Source organism: Rissa tridactyla, chromosome 1 (assembly GCF_028500815.1).
Source record: "Rissa tridactyla isolate bRisTri1 chromosome 1, bRisTri1.patW.cur.20221130, whole genome shotgun sequence".
Classification (NCBI taxonomy): domain Eukaryota; kingdom Metazoa; phylum Chordata; class Aves; order Charadriiformes; family Laridae; genus Rissa; species Rissa tridactyla.
Genome location: NC_071466.1, coordinates 29,499,744 through 29,514,576, shown reverse-complemented (window position 1 = coordinate 29,514,576; position 14,833 = coordinate 29,499,744).

The following is a 14,833-nucleotide window of genomic DNA, read 5'->3' as shown; positions in this document are numbered from 1 at the left end:
GGGAGAATCCTATCCGGCCCCATAGAGTTGTGTGTGTCTAGGTGCAGAAGCAGATCATTGACTACTTCCTCCTGGATTATGGGTGGGTTGTTCTGCTGTCCAGCCTTATCTTCCAGCTCAGGAGGCTGAACACCCTGGTGGTAGCTGGTCTGACTATTGACGACGGAGGCAAAGAAGGCATTAAGCATCTCAGCCTTCTCCTCGTCCTTGGTTGCAACTTTCCCCCCTGCATCCAGTAAGGGATGGAGATTCTCCGTGACTCTCTTTTTGTTGATGTATTTGTAAAAATATTGGTGCTGAGGGATAGTGTAGGCTATTTACTTGTTATTTCTCTAATGTATTACTCATTGTTCTGTTTTAAAGCAAAAAACAACTAGTGGATTGAAATTTTTAGGAAAGCAATAGCAAACTAAACAGAAAATAATATGCACAGTGTGTGTCTTGGAGGTGCTCAGTACAGTTCTGGTTCTTCTATCTCAAGGGCAATGGTAAAACTGGAGGAAGTACGGAGATGAGTGATAAGGATGATTAAAGGTATGGAACTGCTAAATAATAAATAAACAAGTGAGTAGACTGGCAGAGAGATAACTGAGAGGGTAGAAAGGTCTATGAAAATGAGCAACTAGAAAAGACAATTATAAATTGTTATTAAAAGCTATCTCATCCAGTACAAAAGCAAGAGAACTTCAAATGAAACTAGCAGATGACTAGATAAAAGCGAACAGAAGAGGTGAATTTCCATACAATATTCAGTCGAGCTGTGGAAATTTTTACTGCAGAAATTTATGGATGTTACAAATTTACATAATTCAAAAAGTGAGTGGACAAATTAATGAAAGAAAACTTCAACCAAAGTAAAATGTGGATGTATTGCATTATGTACGATAGTACTGTATATAATGGTCTACAACATATATTTTAAATATCCGTTGTGTACACCACAATTGCATTAAACAATTGCATAATACAATTGTAATATAGATAGCAACAATATCTCCGACTCAGGAAGTCATCAAATGATTATTTGTTGGAAGGCTGCCATGAGAGCATTTGGAGGAAGCACTGCTGTGAGTGTACTGGTCTTATTGCCTTTATCAAGCATACTAAGCGCTGTTTTCCTGGGGGTTGTTGTTTTCTTCCTTTTTTCCCCCCCCGTGAAGAGAAACTAGTCTTACTGAATTACGTGCCAGAAACCGCTCTCTGGACTGTTTCACCAGATGTCCCGTAACTAGAGGGGTATTGCCATCCATTCCTGCCACCTTTGAAGTCTGACTGTTGCCATGGGCCCAGGATTGGCCAAAGCCTTGCTCCACTCCACTGGGTGGTGCTTTTGTCAGTGAGTGGGAGAAAAAGGAATAAAAAGGTGGGCAGTACTGGTGTTTCATAGGGTCTCATCTATCACTGCCCTTGTATTCTGATTCTGTGATTTCCAGAAGCACCAGTCCTAGTACCAGGTGTTGGAGACTGGCAGTTACTGATGGTTCTTGCTCCTAGGAAGTGGTAGGTCGTTGCCAAGAGGAAAATAGCTGAACTGAGACATCTGAGGCCAAATGTGCCATATATCACATGCTACCGCTGACAAACCACATAGTAACTCCTTTTGAAGGCCGAATCCTAGGCTAGATGGATTATTCTTCTGACTCTGTCCAGCCCATTTCATATTCTTATAAGCATGAGGAAAAGTTTATTCTTGATCATACCACAGTTCCTTCTTAAGCTAACGTGCTCATAGTAGCTGTTGTAGGAGACTTCATTGAGACTAATAGCTAACATCCTAGCGAATATGAGGTTTATGAGAAAAGTCTCTTCAAAACGACAGTTGTATTAATCAAGACTAACAGTATAGTTAGCCCACTGAGTTGGTTTGGTAAGGGCATAGTGGTTCTTGTAGGCAGCAGCTCGCAGCCTGTCTGGCCATTAGTGCATATCCTTTTACAGCTGGATCAACAAGGAATATTCTCTAGACTTGTGTCTGTAGATTAGGCTTGAGTTCACGTCTTCACATCCATAGCAGGAGACTTGATTGAACCCCAGGCGTCCTACGTTAGTCTCAATCACACTAACAGTGGGGTTCACTGTAGTTATAACAAAAATATGACAGAATGTCAGAAGATATATTTTTTTTTTATCAGAAGCTGGAGAGGAGGAACAACAAAACAGTGAATGCACTGGTCCTTATGAAAGTGGCACTGGGAAATCATGCTGTCGTGGCTTCCAGAGCTGAATGTAAGCTAAAACGGGCACTTCTGACTTCCTGATGTCCTCATTTTATATATAAAATTATAGAAGAAAAAGACTTCCCTGCAATATTTTGTGTTTTGTTGAAGCATACAACTAGAACAAAATTGTCACTAGAATTTCTTCCATCTGCTCCCTTTGGCTACAGGTACAAGGCTGTCAATTCATCATACACAAAAAGAAAGCTGGGCCAAATTCTCTGTTGGCATAACTCCACAAAAGTCTTGGACTTGGCCTTCCCCTGAAGAATTGATTCTGAAAGATTCAGTGGAAAAACAGGAGAAAAATTGAAACAGCAGCATGTGACCACCTTTTCTCATAGTTCATTCAATCATATAGAAGACCCAATGAAAGTGTTTACTGCAGATTTCTGAGACAAATATCTTCAAGAACCAAACACACCAGTAAAATACTGAAGCAGTAGGCAATACTTATTTCTATCTGCAGTAAGGAATGTATGGCATCATATCTGTAGCAGATGCTGGATACGTTGTCATTGCATTTTAATACTTGGCCATCCCTTTTTGCAGATTGCTACTCTCTCTATCAGGAACACATTTGATCTCTATCAGTCTGTGAAATGCCTTGGAATAGAAGATGGACAAGTAATTACCTGATGGGGTCCCTAGTGTTTGATGCCATACCTAATACAAAAGATTTTAGAAGAGGAAAATGTGCCCTCCATTATCTTTTGGGCTTGATGTCTATTGTGTTTGACAACTATAGTATGAGGTGATTGCCCTCCGTTAAAACAATTTGATCCAGAGGTTCTCATTGTTACAGGAAAGTCTACAGAAAGCCGCACAGCCAAGGTATAAGCAGTACTTAAGCAGAAAACACAAATGTCAAATGCCACATGGGGTGCCTTATGACCTGAGGGTGTTGTGTGGAGTCAAGTCCATCTGCATCCTCAGTAGGCTAAAGATTTTCCATTACTGTCAGTGCTGTCTCACCTGAAGAACTTAAAGCAAAGCACATGGCAAATAATATTGGTATCCAAAAGAGCTGTTCTATATAAACACTGCCGTATGTCATTGACCTACTGTTATCACTTATGGTAAATATTAACAGTGTCGAAAGCTAGGAAAGCCTTGAGTCTGTAGAGCCATTTGCAAGAAAGAGTTTTGCATATGAAAATTCCATGAAAACCATTCCAGAACCAAATACCAGTGTTCAGCTACTGGTATTGGGATTACAAGTGTGTACTATAAACTGCAGATTGCTGTTTGGGTTCTAGCATCAGACCTTCCTGCACAAGAATGTATGTATTTGTGAGCGGCCCACTCTGAGAAAACAGTGCCATCTGACTATGTCCACTGAGGAAAAATTAAATAAATTATGCAGAAATCGTAATTATTCATAAGTCACTGCAACCTTAACAGGATCAATGTCTCTTTAAAACTGTAAATAGGCAGTTAATTGTGCACAGCATTTGGCTTGTCATGATTCATGATTTACTCATAGTTTCTTGCAGATGCAGCTACCACCAGACCCAGGAGAGGTGATTTGGGGTAAGAAATTAAGAATCTTGGCATTGGATGATAGGATTAGTAATTGATTTAAAAGCTGGGCAACAGGGATTTTGAAGGACCTGCGATACAGGTCACAGAAGGAGTTAAATATCCATCTTTTACTGACATTCGTGGAAATTAGGAATCTAACCACTGCAGAGAGTTTGAACTGAAGTTGATTGGTGCCATCACCAAAGCCAACGAGACCTCTGTTTTTAAGTTAATTAAAAAAAAAGATCCACAATACCTGCTGGCATGCCTCCCACATAGGTATTAAAACAGCTAAGAAGAAGTCCTCTAGTCTCAGCAAATCATAGAATGGTTCAGGTTGGAAGGAACCTTAAAGATCACCCAGTTCCAACCCCCCTGCCATGGGCAGGGACACCTCCCACTAGACCAGGCTGGTCAAAGCCTCATCCAGCCTGGCCTTGAACACTTCCAGGGATGGGGCATCCAGAACCTCTCTGTTCAACCTGTTCCAGTGCCTCACCACACTCACAATAGAGAATTTCTTCCTAATATCTAATCTAAATCTCTCCTCTTTCAGTTTAAAACCATTATGCCTTGTCCTATCACTACACTTCCTGATAAAAAATCCCTCCTCATCTTTTCTGTAGGGCCCCTTCAGGTACATTCTCCACCAGCCCCTCCTTTTTGGTGAGAACAAGGTCCAGCACTTCTCCTTGTTGGCTCCTCTACCACTTGGAGAAGGAAGTTATCATCAATGCATTCCAGGAACCTCCTGGATTGCTTATGCCCTGCTGTGTTGTCCCACCAGCAGATATCAGAGTGGTTGAATTCCCCCATGAGCACCAGGGCTTGTGAACATGAGGCTGCTCCTATCTGTCTATAAAGGGCCTCATCTGCTTGGTCTTCCTGGTTGGGTGGCCTGTAGCAGACCCCCAGTATAATGTCACTTGTCCCTGCCCTCCCTTTAATCCTGACCCATAAGCTCTCAGTTGGCTCCTCATCCATCCCCAGGTGGAGCTCCATGTACTCCAGTTGGTCATTGACATAGAGGGCATCACCCATTTCTCGTTTCCCCTGCCTGTCCTTCCTAAATAGCCTGTACCCTTCCATTCCAACACTGCGGACCTAGGAGCCATCCCACTGTGTCTCCGTGATGCCAATAAGATCATAGCCCTGCAGGCGTGCACACATCTCTAATTCCTCTTGTTTATTCCTCATGCTACATGTGTTTGCATAGAGGAATTTAAGTTGGGCTCATGATGAAGCTGACTTACTGAATGGAGTGGCTGTAATTCCTTTGTGCTGCACTCCAGGTGCTCTTCCTGTGGTCCTTCTCCAGGCTCTGGGCATCTATTTCTGGCACTGGCATCAAACTGGTAGGAGTGGGATGGACTGAGGTTCCTGTCCCCCAGCAACTTTAGTTTAAAGCCCTCTTCATGATCTTGACAAGCCTCTCACCGAAGATGCTCTTCCCCTTCTCTGATAGATTGACCCCATGGCCCATGAGTAGGCCAGTTTTCTCAAAGCAAGTCCCATGGTCTAAGTAGCCAAACCCCTGTCTGTGGCACCAGTCCTGTAATGATTTGTTGATTTACCATATTTCACTGGCTCTTTCAAACCCCTTCCCTTTGGCCAGTGGTATTGATGAAAAAACTACAAATGAGCCAGAGCATCTAAGTCAGGAGCCAAGGCAGACAGTGTGAAGAGGTAAGACATGGAGCACATTATGGAGCACATTATGGGGCAATGCTGGAGTCTCAGCTAGCCCTGAGATGCTGGAGTGAGGTGGTAGAACCCAAAAGCAGAAGAACATCCGGCACTTCACTCTGTTTTCTGCACATAGCATAGGCGTGTCACAGGGCATCTCCAAAGAGCAATCCGGAAAGCCCAGGAGTTAGTCCATGGGAAAAGGGGTGGTTGAACTCCAGTTCTTTTCTACCATTAGAGATAGGAACCTACATTAAGTACCTCCATCCACTTGAGTGCTACATCCAGACAAGGGTACTTCACAGAGTTCACATCTTCTAAGAGTTTAAGTCATCCAGGACGTGTGCTAATTGGATTCAACATCCTCATTAATCTCAGAGGATACAAATCATCTCCCTTTCCTTCCAACAGTGTGTTGACCTCCAGGCTGTAAATGTGAGAGGGGCAGGGTACCCACAGCAGCTGTCTCCAAGTGCAATCTCTAAGCATCCACGAGGGAAAGCGCAACAGGGTCAAGAGATGAGTCCCCAAAGAGATCCCAAGTCTCACAGCTGAGAAGTTTATAAGTTGAAGACCTTGGTTCCCTCCTCTGAAGTGATCACACAGCTTACAGAATCCTTGAATAAAACCAGAAGTTACGCTGTGAACAGGAGCCACAATCCCCACGTCCCCACACCCAACAGCATACGTTGTCTGTCCCATATCTTGTGTAAAGCGATCCTTGTCAGTCACTGCCAAATTCTGGTATGGTAGCTTTCATTGTCTGGAGATTTACATAAAAAGTAGGCATCTAGGTCCCCAGAGGAGGTCACATTGAGCAAAAAAAATGCTTAAGTGCAGGGTCTTGGGGAAATACTGGAATAGCAAGCTGTAGGGACCTCCAGGATGAGGTTGTCATGGGAGCTGGGGCTTTGGGATGACCCTTTGACATAAGTTTCAAGCCCATTCAGCTTTAGATTCAGAAGCAAGCAAGCGTGTGTTCCAAGACATTCTTCAAAAGTGATCGTTCTGAGCCATCTGGCCCAGATCACTGGCAATGGAGAATTTGTAGGGTCTTTGGTGGTCTGTGTAGAGAGAGAATTGTCTCAGTTGTAGACCTCTTGTCTTGCTGTGTGTGTTAGCTATTTCGACGGAGAAAAAAAATGGATTTATAAGGAGTCTTTGGTTCCCTCTTACAAACATAGATAATTCTTCCAAATTAGGAAGGAAGTAGCTCAAAAAAGAAGTCAGAGGAAACCTGCAATAATTTTGCTGTACGATTAATGCCGGTTAGTCTAGCTACTTACTTAAAACCACATTTCCATATTAAGAGGCAGCAATGATTGCTCAGGGAGATGGCCGAGATCATGGTAAGGATCAAATGGCAGCAAGGTAACAACAGGAATCCATTTCAGAAGAAGACAAGGAGGAAGAGGAAGCAATAATTATCGGATCAACTGTTCTACAAGAAAGGTAAGGATGCAGGCAGTTTCTGCTCAACCTTCTGTGAGTCTGCCATTGGCACACCACCATGAGCTCTCGTACGGTCACCCAGTGCTGTTCAATGAATGGAGCCTTCAGGATTGCTTCTGTAACAGAACTGCTGGCCTGTTCCCTGTCAGCTCGCAGACTCCTGCAGCGGCGCACAGCTGGCCTGCATTGGGCACAAATCATGATGATGATGTCAGACATAGGTGGGGGAGAGAGTGAAATGTCCTTCAACTTCAGAAAGTTCCTCATCAGCTGAATGCAACCTTCAAGGCTTTGATTCATGCCCAGGGTTCTGCATGTGCAGCAGTTTTGTACACTACTTGATAATGCACGTGGGAGGCATTGTATTGGAACCCTCTTTTAGGGCATGCAAGCTGTGTGATCAAGTACTCTGAAAAGTTCAGTGATTACGCTGCTGCAGGCTTTCAAGGAACCAAGCCATCAGGAACAATTTATAGCCCAGCTCTCTCTTTGCTGCCAAGTTTTGCCCCTGATGAGATGCAGAATCCCTGAGGACCTGGTCTTATACCATGTCAGTGAGTAAAGCTTTGAAAAATTGATGTTTTATAAAATTCATTTAATTGACAACACTACCCAGTCACCTTCCAAGCTTCCTTGACTGTCCTGCATCTCTCATTCTGATTTTAAATGGATTTTGTTCTTCAGGAGTACGCAGTAATTCCCAGTGGTGATTGTTACTGATAGCTTATAATAGAGCTCAGCTGTGTTGCTCCTGGGTTTCTAATCAGCTTACCAATGATAGAACTGTCACAGAATTGCACTAAGCCTATTTCATATTCAAAACGAGACAAGCAAAAAAAAGAAAAAAAAACCCGTAAAATATTTCAATATACTTTATGACCAAAAATGGGATCAAATAAAAAGATGTGGCCACTTTCCACCTATGAGGCACGTCTTCTGCTAATCCTTGGAAGCTAGCAGAAGCAGCGGCTGACTGCATGAACAAGTTACCACAAGGCAAGTCTGCACCACAATAACTGTTCTGCTGGGAGAGCCTGTGAGAACGTTTTCTCCCCACAGCAAACGTGAGGTAGCTTAGCCTGTACTCACCAAGGCACAAACCACTTGACACTTAACCGCAATTTCAAGAACAGTCGCTGCAGGGTGACTGGTACTTTGCAAAGTCACGGCTTCTCTCACCTGTCAGTAGCTTGTTTGTGTTGCTGCATTCAAAGTATCAGAGAAGTTATTGTCACAGTGGTCTCCTCAGGATTCCTAAATACTGTAAGCAGAAGCCAGAAAGAGTAGTTACAGTTTTGGATTCATATTCATCAGGTTCAAGTTCCTTTTCTGAAACAGTCACAGACTTCCTGATAACCCTTAGCAAATCGCTGTGGCTCTGATCCTCAGGCATAATTAGTTCCACACTTCCATGATTAATCATCTTTGAGGATCTAGGATTAATCCTTCATTTCCTCAATTGAGGAACAAAGGCAGGAGGCAATAACAGTCCTCTTTACCCTTTTTGTCTATACAGCCTGTAGTCTTTTTGGGTGTAAGCCACAGTTACTGCTGTGACCACAAATGTAGCGTAGATCTACCTAGCTTTGAAGTAGGTGTTTTTGTGGGGTTTTTGTTCCCCAAAGTAATAGCTCCATGTTGGGCGAGCATGCTACAGTGTTTTGTAGAGATACAAGTATTTTTCTCCTCAGATGACTGGCACTTTGAAACCAAACCAACTAATTTAAAATCGGTAAAAAAATGCCAACTACTGATTGTCACATTCGCAGGTTTATTCAGCTGTTTGACCCAGAAGGTATATCTGCCACATTTGGTCAGCATTCAGTAAGGAATGAAGCTCTCTATGACACTGACTTCGGAAATCCATGACTAAAATAATAAACTTACATCTAATAAACTGGATGTGTAGCTACTCTGAGAGAATCTAACCTTATTTTCATTCTAGGCATAGCATGGGTACCTCAGACCATTTAACATTTGTAAATCAGTGAGAAGATTCATTTAATACCTGAACTGGATACACTTTTTCTGACTGTAATCTCTGTAATGAGACACAAAACTGCATTTCAACATGACAAATTGCTTTAATTCATGATAATTATCCATATAGGGCTAAGACACCTTCCGATTGGGTTTCATCTCTCTGAAAAGGCACTAACCTTTCGTGAAATAAAAGTTCTAAATGTGATGTAAGAGCCCTCACAAAGGAGGGGACAGTTTCTTCACATTTCCTTTCTAGTCCTCTGCTCCTCTGCTCTCAGTGAACCTGATTCTCTCTCTTTTTTTTTTTTTTTTTTTAGTGTTTTTTGCAGGGAGAAGTATCCTGCGTTTAGAATGGAGATCGTAAGATCATAGAATAGTCTGGATTGGAAGGGACCTTAAAGATCATCTAGTTCCAACCCCCCTGCCATGGGCAGGGACACCTCCCACTAGACCAGGCTGCTCAAAGCCCCATCCAGCCTGGTCTTGAACACTTCCAGGGATGGGGCATCCAGAACTTCCCTGGGCAACCTGTTCCAGTGTCTCACCACCCTCACAGTAAAGAATTTCTTCCTAATATCTAATCTAAATTTCCCCTCTTCCAGTTTGAAGCCATTACCCCTCGTCCTATTGCTACGTGCCCTTGTAAAAAGTCCCTCCCCAGCTTTCTTGTAGGCCCCCTTTAAGTGCTGGAAGGCTGCTATAAGGTCTCGCTGGTGCCTTCTTTTCTCCAGGCTGAACTACCCCAACACTCTCAGCCTGTATTCATAGGAGAGGTGCTCCAGCCCTCTGATCGTTTTTGTGGCCCTCTGCTGGACCCACACCAACAGGTCGATGTCCTTATTGTGTGGAGTGCTCCAGAGCTGGGCACAGTACTCTAGGTGGGGTCTCACCAGAGCAGAGCAGAGCACCTCCCTGGGCCTGCTGGCCACGCTTCCTTTGATGCAGCACAGAATATTGTTGGCTTTCTGGTCTGCAAGTGCACATTGCTGGCTCATGTTGAGCTTCTCATCCACCAACACCCGCAAATCCTTCTCCTCAGGGCTGTTCTCAATCCTTCTATTTGAAGGGTATCTGTGAAAATGCAAGAGATAATGTTTGGGATGTTTACATCTGCCACTTTAGGCTTCCCTTTCTGTCAGCCAAGTGAATAAGTGTGTTAATTGTTAAATAAATAGCTAAAAACATCTGACCATTTGACTGTGCATGCCCTCACAGTGCCTGTGTTTCATCACTGGTCGTAAAGGCAGCCCCGGGTGCTCAGAAGTTGGTACCTAGCATACCTAGGTGGTTTTTGTATCATCCAACGCTGGTTTTGTTGTTTCTAAAACCTCTTATGACTTCTGGCGTTGCAGCTTCACTAGGCATTGAGCTATTCCTTTCTCCTACTAGCTTTTGTGCTGCTCTCAACATCACTGCTTCCTGGGCAGGCTCCAATTAGCCCTCTAGCTGATGAAGGGAAGAGCATATTATAAGCAATTGCTGCTTTTTTGAGCCTCTTTGTGGTGGAGAGATAACCATGCTGAAAAAGCAATATGACCAACCACAGCAGAGTAAACAGCAAATCTTTTTTCCCCTTGTTACAGAAGAGAAGGAAGAGGGATGGTTCTTGCTGCAGATGCATTCATTTACCAGTGCTGGTGTCCTGACATGAGGTCCTTCAGAAAAGGCTAATTTTCTAGGGGAATGTGGCTTCTTCATTAAGTAAAATTAATACAAAATTTAATTGGCATAAAGATGAAAATACCTTGAATGTATAGGCAGCCATACCCCTGAGAAGCGGGGTGAAGGTGGCGATGCACTCAGGACCCTCACGTGGGTGCTGCATAGGAAAGAGGGAGAAGACAAAATTCTCCCTTCCATCAGCAAAATGTTTAATGGATTTGGCAATGGTATTTAATTTCACCTCCAGATTTTCATGCTGACATTAGTGTGATCCTAATGGAAGCGCTATTTTCCAAGTACTGCATCTAATTCTATCTACCAGTATTAAACAGAAATAATAAATCTTCGTTCTCTGCTATATGCAATACTAATTTAAAGATACTTTGTGCAACATCAAAAGTATTCCTTGGACAGAGGAGCCTATCTTTGTCTGCTATCTTTGTCTGAGGAGCACTGGTAACTGCTGTCAATGAGGCTGACAAACTGTGAACTACTTGCAGTAGTTGCTAACCAGCTTGTACTCTTAAATCAGTAATACAGCCAGCTTATTTTTACATGACCTGGCAATCAATCCACTAGTTTGTTTGCATATATCATCATAACTTACAGAAGCACTACTACAAGCTATGCATTAATTAAAGACTTCCCTAGTGAAAGGACATGCATCCAACGCTGTGGTTCAATGATGCCTTAAGGCACTGCCATCTTCCCCATCCCTAGCCTCTGCGCCACCAGGCAGTTCCCCTACAGTTGTGCCAGCGGAGCTGTTTGTGAGGATATGCTGTGAATGTGATAAGGAACTAAATCAAGCTCAAAACAAATTCAAAAATATACATCTTTATTCAGTTGTCTCACCCAGTCCGCCAGTAAAACTGAGAGGATGAGCCTCCAGCTGTGGGGAAAGGAGGACTTTAGGGAGAAGAGCATTTGACTTGTGGAGGTCTTAAGTCAGTAACCACATCTGATGTTCTTCTGAGGCAAAACTACCAATGCCTTTTTGACTGTAGAAATACTGAGGAGGGGCATCAAGATTTAACTCATAAAACCTCTGAAAGGGACATTAGAAGCCCATGGAAGCAGAGGTGGTTTCAGGAAATGAATTCCCATGACAGAGTTGTTGTGTTGCTTTGTTCACTTTGTCTATGTAGTTTCCTTTGTAAATTATTAATACTTTTCAATGCTAATTTATTCTGATATAAGAAGATAGGGTGATTTTGGACTTCATTTTGGTTGATGATACCCTAAGAATATTTGGATGCCAATCAAAGAGCTTTAGTATCCTGCTCTGTAATTTGAATGATGTAAAGTGCCTGTTGTGAATGGTCTTTTAAAATAAAAATACGAGGCTGTCATGAATATTTGTGACCACTGTGTACTGAAACTTTAATTACTCAGCTTTTTTTCTGAAATCTGTTTAATGAAATGGGACTTACCAGCTGCCTTCTACCTGTTCCATCACTGAAGGACAGGATACTCCATGTCAGGATCTTGTTTTGCTCTTACCTGTGGCAAGTCAGCATGAAATCCATGACAGGCAGACAATTTGGGCAAGAGATTTTAAAGCTATACATAGTGACTTTTGTGTCTTATCTAATTTTGTTGCACAAAGAGATGTTAACAAAGCAATGAAAACTGAAAGGAACAGGATTTCAGATGCTTGGCTGACAAATGGCAATCCCAAAGTGGCTTGAAACCTTAAGACATAGTGGACTATGTTGAACTGGCGTTTTGTAAATTCTGCATCACTGTGTCCTCCTCAAAGGTACTGACACAGATTCACGGGGCTTTTCTGGGTGCAAATCTATTTAGGACCCCTTTATGCCATACTTAGTATCCTGTTAAAAAGATACCCTGCCACCCTTTAGCTGCTCCTTTCTCCTTAGATATCTGCGCAAAAAAGAGGCTGTGTTTCATGTCCTCAAGATCCAAAATTGGTTTTAAAAAATCATCATGAATATCTGAACCCTCAGCTTCAAAGATCTCTTCTGTTAGCTGTGTGTCTGGATCTTGTGTCATGCCCCCACTGACAAGATCAGAGGCAGCCAGAGAACTTGAAGTTTTTCTCACACTGACCTACCTCTCCAGTACTCTTACCAGAAACAGAAAGGTAGAAACTGGGCAACAAAGAGTTAGTGAGAACATGTCCAGAGCTGCATTTTAAGTAGCTGTGGTACTGTCATTTCCTTAACAGAAGCTGGCAACTTCCTACCCAAAGAAAATGTTGACAGCCTTCATCAGTGATGGGCCCATTTCTTCCCCACTAGCCCATAGCTAACATCACTTCAGTGCCAGGTTTCTCATCTCTGTTAGAAACACACTTGATGAGAATGGATATAGTGGAGATTAAAATGTTCTACATGTCTACCAGGTAGAAGAAATGTAGAAAAAGATCTGTAAATTTTTTATCACTAGATTTCTGTGGCTCGTTTTTGTTGCCAGCAGGTTAAAAATAAGAAGTTGTTGGTATTGTAGTCTTGCCAAAGTTTTCTTATCTGCTCAGTTGGAAGATTTGTCAAATGATAAGACTAAGATAAAGCTTTAGCAGGGGAGTTGGACTAGATGATCTCTAGAGGTCCCTTCCAACTCTGAAATTCCATGATTCCATGGTAAAGGGAACTTATTAATTTATTCTTAGATTGTGTGAATATGATTAACTGATTTTTCACATCTCACCAGCTGTTTCTCATGACCTTGCTGGTAAATGCTTCACTTTTCAGAATACAGCTTTGAGTGTGAAAGTGTTGGAAAGTGTTACTTTGATTAAACATCTCTAAAAGTCTTAAGATCCTGTTTCCACTTAGTCTTATTTGCCTACCATGCATGACAAACTTTAATGCAAGCATTTTTCTTCACTTAGCATCGAGCAATACAGCCAGCATTCTCCTGTATTTTCTTGCAGAGAGCTCTGCACAAGCTTACCAGTGTACACTGTAAGCTTTTCTGGTGGAGTCAATGGTGTTAGTCTGTACCTGGAAGCACATTCAATCCTGGGGGAGTCAACAGGCAAGCTTAAAGCTAAGCATGTACGTAGGACTGACTCAGCCTAATTGCATGAAATTGCAGAATTGTACGGGGAAGTAGACAACAGCACTCTGCATAAGAAATAGTGAATTTCTGGCTCCCTGGCCTGCCCTGAAGGTACTAGAGTGACTTATCTTCTTTAAGTGTCAAATATCAAATTCAAAATGATTCTATTACTAGAATACACTGATGGTACGTCAACATTTTCTGTCTATTTGATGTCTTTTGGTATGAACTAGCATAGGCTTTAAAAACTTATGAAGGTGGACTGACAGAGTACGAACCTACAGTCTGCCAAGCTGCCAAGCCATCTGCTTCGTGTTTCAACCATCCAGTACTCCAGATATATCTCAATTTGGTTTTCAGTGAGCTAATACAGGATTTACCTTCACTGCCCGTGTAGTTTCAGAAATTATTACCCCTTAACAAAATCCTCAGGGACCTCCCTTAGGAGGCAAAATTAGATGCTTCTCCGTTTAGAAAAGAATTTACTGACTCAGGAACATTAAATCAACATTGTTTCCTGGATTGAAGGCATCCAACAAAAAAGGAATATGTGTTTTTGTTTATTCCCACACTTACAGTGAGTAAAACTCCATCTCAAAGTGAGCAAGACATGCGCTCTCAGCAGACAACTCATTCTTGGGGTAAAAAAAAAGCTTGAATAAATGCTCTTAAGACTCCGTGAAGGAGCTAAAATAGCTGTGCCTCCTTTGTGACTACCATCACACAGAAAAAAATATCTGGCATCTAAAGAAACAGGTCACAGTAAACAGATCAGTTTAGCAAGTTGTCGTGATTTCAGTTGGGATAGAGTTAACTTTCTTACTAGCAGCTGGTATAGTGCTATGTTTTGGATTTGGGATGGGAATAGTGTGATAGCACAGTGGTGTTTTTGGTTGTTGCTGAGCAGTCAGGGCCTTTTCTGCTCCTCACACCACCCCACCAGCGAGTAGACTGAGGGGGGCACAAGAAGTTGGGAGAGGACACAGCTGGGACATCTGATCCCAATTGACCAAAGGAATATTCCGTGCCATATGATGTCATGCTTGGTATATAAAGCTGGGGGAAGAAGAAGGAAGGGGGGGCATTCGGAGTGATGGCATTTGTCTTCCCAAGTAACCATTAAATGTGATGGAGTCCTGCTTTCCTGGAGGTGGCTGAACACCTGCCTGCCAATGGGAATGAATTTATTGTTTTGCTTTGTGTGTGTGTGTGCGGCTTTTGCTTTACCTATTAAACTGTCTTTATCTCAAACCATGAGTTTTTCCTCACTTTTACTTTCCTGA